This window comes from Strix uralensis, chromosome 4 (assembly GCF_047716275.1).
Source record: "Strix uralensis isolate ZFMK-TIS-50842 chromosome 4, bStrUra1, whole genome shotgun sequence".
Classification (NCBI taxonomy): Eukaryota; Metazoa; Chordata; class Aves; order Strigiformes; family Strigidae; genus Strix; species Strix uralensis.
In genome coordinates this window covers 33,849,423-33,858,984 of record NC_133975.1, presented here as the reverse complement: position 1 = coordinate 33,858,984, position 9,562 = coordinate 33,849,423, and the positions used below count along the sequence as shown (strand labels likewise).

The 9,562-nt window shown below is 35.2% G+C and overlaps 1 protein-coding gene across 1 annotated transcript in view; it reads right to left on the bottom strand.

The window, feature by feature from the left end:
• Positions 1-3,275: 3,275 nt before the first annotated feature.
• MICU3 (mitochondrial calcium uptake family member 3) overlaps positions 3,276-9,562 on the bottom strand; it is a 56,807-nt gene continuing 50,520 nt past the window's right edge. Inside the window, exon 15 of the mRNA XM_074866288.1 lies at positions 3,276-5,684. The gene's annotated coding sequence lies outside the window, so the exon portion shown is untranslated. The remainder of the gene's footprint in view (positions 5,685-9,562) is intronic.

Sequence of the window (9,562 nt, the reverse complement as noted above, 5' to 3'; positions counted from 1 at the left end):
TTGGATACCCAAACCTAATTGTTGTCATATGATTTTTAAATTTTTTTTCTTTACTTTTTCACAATGTGGAAATTTGCCTGGTTCTCCACAGGAGAGGCTCATTATCTCCTTTTCAAGTAATGAAGTCCTTCCTGGAATTTCTTGATTGGTACCCCAGATTAATAAAACACTGTATTTGTCAGAGTCTGCTTTCAGGGAAGTTGTTTAAACTTGTATTTGGATTCATTATCCACCCACTCTTCTGTCATTTTCAGGTAATTTTTTTTATTGCATTGTTTTTTTCCAGACATACTCATCTTGGAGTTTTCACTCCCCTGCTGCTTCCCCTTTTGCCCCTTAAGGTGGGAAAAATTTAAACCAGTTCTATTGTACATGTCTCTACTGAGGCAAAAATCACAACCCCTAGAGTGGAAAGGCCCTAGAGATCTGTATGTAAGAAACCTTATCTCATCTAGTGACATCCCCTGCTTTGCACACTGATCCAGTGGTTTCTGCCCTTTGGAGTAGTTTTGTGGCTTAATAGTTGACTCCAAAAGTAGGCATCTAAATGTAAAACTGCCAGTCTGATAGCCTCTTTTTTGTTTTAGATCAGGCAATTTTAAACCCACTTTTGCTCAGCTAATGCCCTGAAATGCCTTGACAGCGCTGAGTCACTCAGTGCCTTGGTCACACATCCCGGTTTGATCATTGTCCAGGGATGAGATACCTTCTCATGTTCATGCTTTCTATTCCTGAGGATCCTGAGAATATGCCTCTGCACAAAATGCAGTGACAGCCACAATTTCTTTCTTTCCACTTCCCATGGAAGTGTTTTAATTGCCAGTATGTTGGCTAGTTTTGGCAATTTGTCCACTGTCTTTATAAAGTGATATAGAAAAGGATGCAAGAATCACGGGACCGGAGAAAGTAAATGCTTCAGCAGCCTCGCAGGGCATCTGCCCAAAACAGGGACTTCTGGATTCCAGTCCCTGCTCCTTGTACTGGGTTTTGTCAAGCAGTTTCCAAGTACAGGGACATATTCTTTTTAGAAGCTAAGTTATCTCTGACAAGAAGCATAATTTGATAGCAACTACCACAGCAGCTCAAGTCTCTCTGAATCCAGACTGCCCTTATCCTGCTCTTCATCTCTGCTTCAGGCAATGTATTTCCACCCCCTCTGATACGCTGTCCCCAGCACTTTTGTAACAGGGAGCTGTTTTCATTGAATCGCATCTGTGCATACGTGTGTGGTTTTTTTGACTGTGTTAAATTTCTAACTGAGCCATCTCACCATCACTCACGTGCTACTGGCCATGAAAGCAAACCCAGGAGAACGCACAGCTCCCAGGAACAGTATCTTACGATGTCCCTGTACTAAGTACTGCCTGTTAACTGGTTTGGCTAGTTTGCCAATTTAAAAGTTTGTGATGTTTCTGGATCTCGTGCAATTCTCTGCATGCATTTTTTGGAGAGCCTAGGTGACTAACTTCAGACTCGGTATTTCACTGCAGAGATTTAATACCTGAAAGTTTATTTTTACAGCACTACAACTCTTTTGAATCTAGGTTGTAGCTTCTGAATCAGGGTTGGAGTGAGTTAAAGTTCATTGTTTCAAACCAGAACTTACCACCTCAGGCAAATTACCTAAACCCACTTAACGGTAAAACCACTTACTAAAAAACCATGGTGTATAGGTATGGCTGCTTAAAAAGGAGAAGGATTGTAAATTTATTGTCAGGAGAAAACTGTAAATGAACAGTTATGCATTGGATAGCTATGAAACAGAAACTGGAAAAGTTCCTGCACAATGATATTCATTTAATTCCATTTATTTTTAAATTAAGGTGGACATATAAATAGGTAACTCAGCTCTGTGTACTTTTAAAAAATATATATATATTTAGGTATTTTATATTAAGATTTTCAAGTGGGTAGCAGTATTTTTATGGAACTCTAACTAATAATAATGTTCCTCTGTGGGAGGAATTTATGAGTGAAACTAGTGGTGAAAATTGACATTACCCATTCAGGATTAAACACACCCCCATGTATTTAATTGTGTGTGTAAGAAAAAGAACATAATATATCCAAGGGCACCATCTGCTGACAGGTTCAGGGTGCCAAATGCTTTCATGGATTTTGAGATATATGGAAAAATACTGTACATTCAGACCTCAGATATATTAGAAAATACTCGTTTTAGTTTTGGTTTGATTTTAAGGAGAGTTCAGACTTGGTATTGCTACAAATTAGTTTTGTTTGAGATTCATTTTTTGAGTAACGAGCTTTTGGTCTGATTCTTTTCCTTCTCCAAGTATTAGTCTGGAGTTCTTTTGCTTGAAAGTGCCCTCAGTGGGACAAGACAGCAAAAGACATCATTATGTAAAGAATATATGCAATGTTGAATTGAAGCAAAGTGAAAAATTAAAATTCCTCTATAATTTTTTTTCTCATTTTGTTTCAAAGCACCTTTATACTGATATTTAGGTGGAAAAGAGAAGATCAAATAACTATAGAAAATCAGGCAGTACAACCAACAGTATGCTGCAAGTCACCGTTAAATAGTATTTCTTTTTTTTCTTTATGAAGTAACTTTATGACATAGAATAATTTTTATCGACTTACTGTCAAAATGTGCAAGGAGGGAAACTGCCAGTGTGATTTTAAACGTCAGAGGATTAGCAGGGAGCAGCTTGCAGTACGGGATATTCTGCTGGCAGCTAGGAATTCATCAGAGCTCAGACAAAAGTTAGTATCGTAAAGCTACCCAAAGCTGCAGGTTTAACAGTTACCATTTTATCACAATTTACAGCTGGTCTGGGCATCAGTTGGCAGTTCCTAAGCATCCACTGAATATTTTCTTAGATTATTAGAGTTTTCTTAATTTACAGAAGAGAACAAGAGCTGGTTTTACAAAAAGCCTTCATGTAGGCAACTATCACATAATTTAGTTGCAGCATACACACCTTCTCTGCTGCCAGGAATCTGGCAGATTTTGAGCACGGTTTTATTGAGCACACTGACTACTGTCTATCCAAGGGGTGCCTCTATAGCAGATGGCGTGTCCTACTACCCTGCCTTGTTTTCACCTGTCTGTCCTTACACTGCCAGCTCTTTATAGAGAATTCTGTGGCAGAAAGGCAAAGCTATCTAACAAAATGACCAAAAGAAGGAACAAAGTCTTACATTTTGTGATGGTGAGCTGCTCTAGTTCAAAGCACTTGTACATTCATGCTACACAAAAAAAGATTTTATTTCTGACAAAAGAATTTGAATGATATACACTGCAAAGAAAATTAGTTTCAAGTGCATTTATTTTGAAATAAACAAGATTATTATATGCATATATTCATATTTATATTAAATAACATTATTAAACATGAGAAAAAAATACTCTTAAAAACTATTCTGACACTTTCACATTCTATTTTATATTAAGTGACTATAGTTAGGAAATATATAGAAATACGATAAAATTGTAAAATTGTCTCAAGCCAGCCATAAAAGCAAAGTGCACTATTGGCCTAGGGCAGTGGAGGAGCAAAATGATGATGGTGCTGCTGCTTCCTCCAAGGGGAGGAGCACTGTGAGTGAGCAGTAGTGAATGAAGAGGAAGGACGGGAACCCCCTTCAATAACTCCCTATACTTTCTTCCCATTTTTTGTCCTTCATCACTGAAGTAGCATATTGGGTTTTGCATACACTGACAAGAAGCAGTGAGACAGTTCCACGTACCAAGATGATACATTTAATAAAATTAATTCCCTAAATGATCACACAGGGATTGCAGATTATCCATGTTCTATTGTGTCTTTATCCCAATTTATTCGATTTTTCCTGTTGTTGGTAGTTTAAGGACGCCAAGGTGGAAATTTAGTAAGTATTTATCATGAAATATTAACTAAAGTAGCATTCTTTAAAAGCTTTCTAAACTAAAATAAAAGCCACAGCTAGCACTTTTCTTTTTTCCTAAGATTCCCAGTGGAATTTCTTAAAAAAAAAATCTTCCATTTTGTTTTGATTTTTTAGCATAGATAAATCTTATTATAAAGTAAACATTTCTGAACTTCAGTGTACTTACACAGATGCTATACATCTTTTCTATTGACATGTGATATAAGATGGTATTTGAGCAACATGTGCACTAAATACAATTTTGAAAAGTTTGCTTACAGTTATTTGGAGTAATAAAAGATTTAAAACCATTATTTTGGTTGTATTTTAATTGTTAGACTCCACCAAATATTTGCCTTTCTGATAACAATTTATTAACACGAGTTTTAGTGTGTGTGTATTCAGCTAGAAATATTTCAAGGCACAGATTGTTCCTAATATTTAATGTCCAGTGAACCTTTTCAAGAAAGATAAGAGAAATATGTGTTTGTTTGGGTTTAATTCACACTGCCTAACAATCACCTTGAAAGGGAGTAAGGGAGTAAGGAAAAACGCTGCTGCTGAATAGCAAAGAAAAAAGTTAAGAGAATATAAAAACCAAATGTAATAGTGTCCTTACTAATGTTTCAGTAACATCTAGAACCTACAGGGCATGAAAGGTCATGGTGGCTACTGATTGCCTGTAGTCTCCATAACCTTTGTAAGGCCTAATTTATGTCTAATATTTGATGTGTAATATTAAAATAATATTACTTAGTGCGTGTTGCTCTGTACTGCTGCATGCATTCATGTTTAGTTTTTCATTTTCGACACAAACACAAGTTATCTATTTTTCAGATACTGCATTCCAGAGTAGCAAATGAGACAACTATAATTTCTGTTCAGTGCCACATCTTATTTTATATAAAGTGCACTATTCACAAGAAACACATGAAGTTTTACTCTACCATAAATATACCAGTGAAGTTAAACGTATGGCAATAAAATTTATATTAAATACGACAAAGTGTGTGTTACTTAATGTAAATTTGAACATTTTGACTTTTCTTCAACATACTACTTGTAAGACATCTTAAAATCGGCACTATTTTTTTAAAGGATAAATTAATAAACATAATAGTAAGACTTGGAAAATCTGAACATTATAGTCCATACAGTACCATTCCTAAGTAAATACCTATCATTCACATTATAACCATAATAGCTTTACTTTTTTAAAGTAACATCTTTGTTAGCTTCTAAGAGTTTAATTTTTACATTCAACTCATATGTAATTGTTATGCTACTTAATGTATTCTCATTATCAATTTAGCACAAATTTTTAATAGTGCTCTTCTGAAAGCAAATTCACAGTCTAAGCTGATGCAGGCAGTTTCTCTTCATTGCCAAAACGTTTTCCTACCCAGGTATAAAATTTATATTTGTTTTCTTTTAAATGACAAACATATCTCAAAATAATAAAAAATAATATTCAAAATGTGTTCTTAAAAAAAAAACCTTCTGCCAATCAGGTGATAGTTCATTGCTTAAATAAAATAGCAGTTGTAAGAGATGATGATCACCACATTAAGTGGAAAAGGAGTCCTGTGTTTTCTACTGCAGCTGGAAGATTCATAATTCAGCTGGGTTAGTTTGTTCTTCATTAAGAATTCATAGGAATAAATAGTTCTAACCAGTGCAGGTATTCCTTCTTTCTTCCTTTATCTCAGCATATCTCGTCTCCGAAATTGCTTCCATAGATCTCTGAGATGTTCACTGGTTACAGTCATCACACAAGAGTAATATTCCTTCCAACCATATTTTGGAGTCTCCTGTGAAAAATGAAAACCATACAATTGGAAAAAGATATTGTTCACTAAATTCCTTAATATTATATTAAATTTGACTCAGATTCATACAAACTAGATATATGTTTTAATATTAAAATCATGAAAGATCAAATAATTCTATGGCTCAGAACTACTTCTGTAAAATGAAGGTTATAAATCCATACATAGGTTAAGTATTCAGAATGCATCCTCACCTCACAGCACACAGTTAGCTTTCAACAAATAGCCGATGTATATTAAAAGCTGTAAGAAAGGATTTCCTCTTTATTCATGTACGTCCTGCTCTCTCTCTAGTTTTGTTTCTGGCTTCTTCATGTTGACACTGTACTAAAAAATTCAGCTCTAACACCAAATAAAAAGTATAGAAAACTGATGTTCATGAGACTGAGGCATTAGCAAAAACCAAATACAAAATAGGCAGATGATATGAAAGCTTCTTTATACTAGGTTACCTTAATCCTAAACTGCGCCATAGTTCACTGACATTAATAAGTGCTCACTGAATGGAGAGGAACATTGGCGAAAGGCTGGCCTGGGAGAGTCACTAGACTCTATGCTGTTATCACTATATCTCATTATTTCTTCCGCTGTTCCTGAGTCCACAAGCCTATTTTGATAGTAAGTACAGAAAGATAGAGAGGGGCTAAATATTACATCAACTGGGGAAAGAGGGTAAGTAAGGAACAGAAATTGTAGATAGAAGCATTTACATGTAATTTTAAACTGTAATTCATTTCAGAAATTAGGTCCAGTATCTGGAGGTAAATGGTTACAGTGTCAAGATGAGAGATTGTCTGATAGCTTGTTTTGGTTGAACTGAGTGAAGAAGTTAAAAATACTGCGACATTGCAGTATATTAAAACTAACCATTAGAGAGTAAAGCCTACTTTCCATTTATTCTTATTAGTCGTCTTGTATAATTAAAGAGCATAGAATATTATGCAGAAGTTGTAAATATTCAGAAAGCAATCTAATCCATAGCAGTATATAATCCAGACTTTAAATGAAATATTAGAAACAATACTTACATGAATGCATAATTTAGTTGAGATTTAGTCAGTCTTATGGAAAAAATGCATTACTTGCAAGATGCATTTCATTAACAAAAGCATATTCAGTTGATTAACCAGTGCTTTAAGATATGCATTTATTTTATTTTATGAAACAGATTCAGAGAAATTGTTCATGAAAATCAGTAAAAGAAACACTGAAGTGAGTAACTGTTCATCTACTTATTTCTAATGTATGCACTGTTGTTGTGTCTACTCTCAGTGTACCAAATTCATAGAACATTTTGTCCGCATACTCTGCGATGCTTTCACATTTCACTTGCACATTTCCCTCCAACTGTATCCAGGTGTGTTTTTAAGGTTCTAGTCAGGTTTAGGATCAAAGTTTGGGGTATGTAACTTCCAGTTACTCTTGTAAGATGAGTAAGGAAGGCATGCCTACCACACACTTCGCACTTTATCTGCTTTAAAGAAGAGGTAAGCAACAGTCTCAACTAGTAAGCAACAGCCTCTTTAGTTTTTGGGGTTTTTTGAAAGCTGTCTCTTACAATAGATGTGTTCAACTGCTGCATATTAGGAAAGTATGGAAATTAAAAGTTTTCAAAATACTAACTACATGACAAACCTTAATCTCACTTGACTGTAAATACTTCATTCAGAAACAGCAATTTATTGTTGAAACTTGTCTGGAAATGAGGTTCTGAATCCATGCTTCAGCCTTTTGTGTCTTTCTCAAAATGAAATTTCCTTCCTCAATCAGTCCCAAGACACTGGTTTTAGCTGTTAACTATTACTTCCTAAAAACCTTCAGTCAGAAATTTAGAAACCCCATAAAATTCTGAACATCTAGGAAACAGTTCTTTTAATGAAAAATCTTAAGATTTTCAAGAAATTACTGGGACATACAACTTAATTTCTAGATTTACAATTGTGGCATATAGTATTTCCTTTCAATACTTTAGAAGTGAACAAAATTGGAATTACAGCTTAAATATCTGTTACAGTTACTGAGCACCAAATGGTTTAGCAAACAGTACTTTCAGACGGACCTGAATCCCTCCTGAAGTTGCCCTCTAGCACCCTTCTTCAGAAATTAACTCTGAAAGCATGTTGTTCGAAATTTCCTAGATAGCCCTTCATAAGGCATTCAAAGCAGAGCTCTCCTCCTGGCTGTTTGGCAGTTCCCTACTAACATGTCTTTTCTGTTCTCCCTACAGTATATGCAAAGGTCTACCTGCTGATGCCGTCAGGGTGTGTGCCCTGCAGGGAGAGCAGTGCAGAAAGACAAGCTCTCCAAGAACACTGCCAGCTGTTTGGACCACACAGAGGTTGTACAGTTGTTCCCCAAGGAGAGATTTTTATTATTTAAGGGTATAACATTCTTTATGCTGTTAAGTAAATTGCATTAGTACAATTCAGAGATACATAATGTACAACACAGTGTGCTGTTTATCACTTTTCAGGGTGCAGATTCAAAGTATGGTATAATCTATGGTATGTATGCCAAGTATCTTAATCTCTTTCATCAGAGTTCTATGTTTACCACAGAAAGTATATCAAAGCACAGAAAATGATCTGTACATTTATATTTGGAACAAAGTAAAATTAAGAGTTATTGTATTGCACCTAACTTTGGGATGTAACTGCAGCAGATTTTTGTATTTCACATGCATTTATGTGGGTTTTTTTGTACATCAGACTGAAATTTCATTACCCACTTGAAATTGCTCAATTTCAAATCTTCAGTGATTCCATCTTTATTATCTTTTCAATTTAGAAACTAAATAGAAAATAATTATTTTTAGAATTATGTAAATTCACTTTCACTCCACACTGTACAGCAAAGACAGAATTAGTTCTGTTCTCCTCCATAGTAACTAACTCCAAATCACTTCATATGTGTTTTGGCTAAAGTTTTCATTTCCAACAAACTTTAATAAATATTTACAACAAATTGGAAGAAGTAGTGTAAGTTAAGTAACACTCTGCACAAAGGAACTCAGAATAGATAACAACTGATTATGTTACTGTAATTCATCATAAGAGACAAGGAGCCATTGCTCAAGTGAAGGGCAGTAGCTGACTAATATAAAATCTCTTTCCTGCAGACACATATTTTGAGGTTTACACTGCATTTCTGAGTGCACAGGAAACAGATACCCAATACAGACCTCTACAGGCAAGCTTAGGTACCAGAAGCATTCTTGTTAGAGCATCCGGGAGCTCCAGGTGGGAAGAAGAGCAGGGTAAATAACCAGCAACCTCTACCTATCAGTGAGACTGCCTGGGGCCAGGTCAGTGCATTGAGAACTAACCTGGTTTCTCTGTCTCCCAGCATGTAGTGTAGACATACTATTATTTAACTTTTATTTTTTTTTCCTTGAGAATGACTTTATACAGAGTGAACAAAATCTCCCTTTATAAATCTCCACTGCATATTTTTCTCCCAGTATTCAGATCTCTGTCAAGGTGTCGATGTATGTAAACCCGATCCTTTTGTCACAGTCTCTCTTCTAGTCACCAAGGTAATTTTATTAGGCTTGATGATTAGATATGGGATTCTTTTGTGTCACTGCATTTTGTTTCACTTGGTCACATACTCTTCACTAAAATTATTAGGAAAGCATCATAACTGTATATCACTTTGCTGCTTTCCTGTAAGAGCTGTTCCGTATCTTGAAAAGTTTACAGTTTAAACAATACTTGATAGGCAACTACGATGTAGGTTGTGGCAGAAATAGTGGGGATAAAAAGACAAAGTACTCCTAAAAATGATTTTTAAAAAGACCTGGGAAAAAAAGAAAGCAAGTTTTGAGAGTCAAAAGTTTCAAAGCGATGAAGTTACATAAA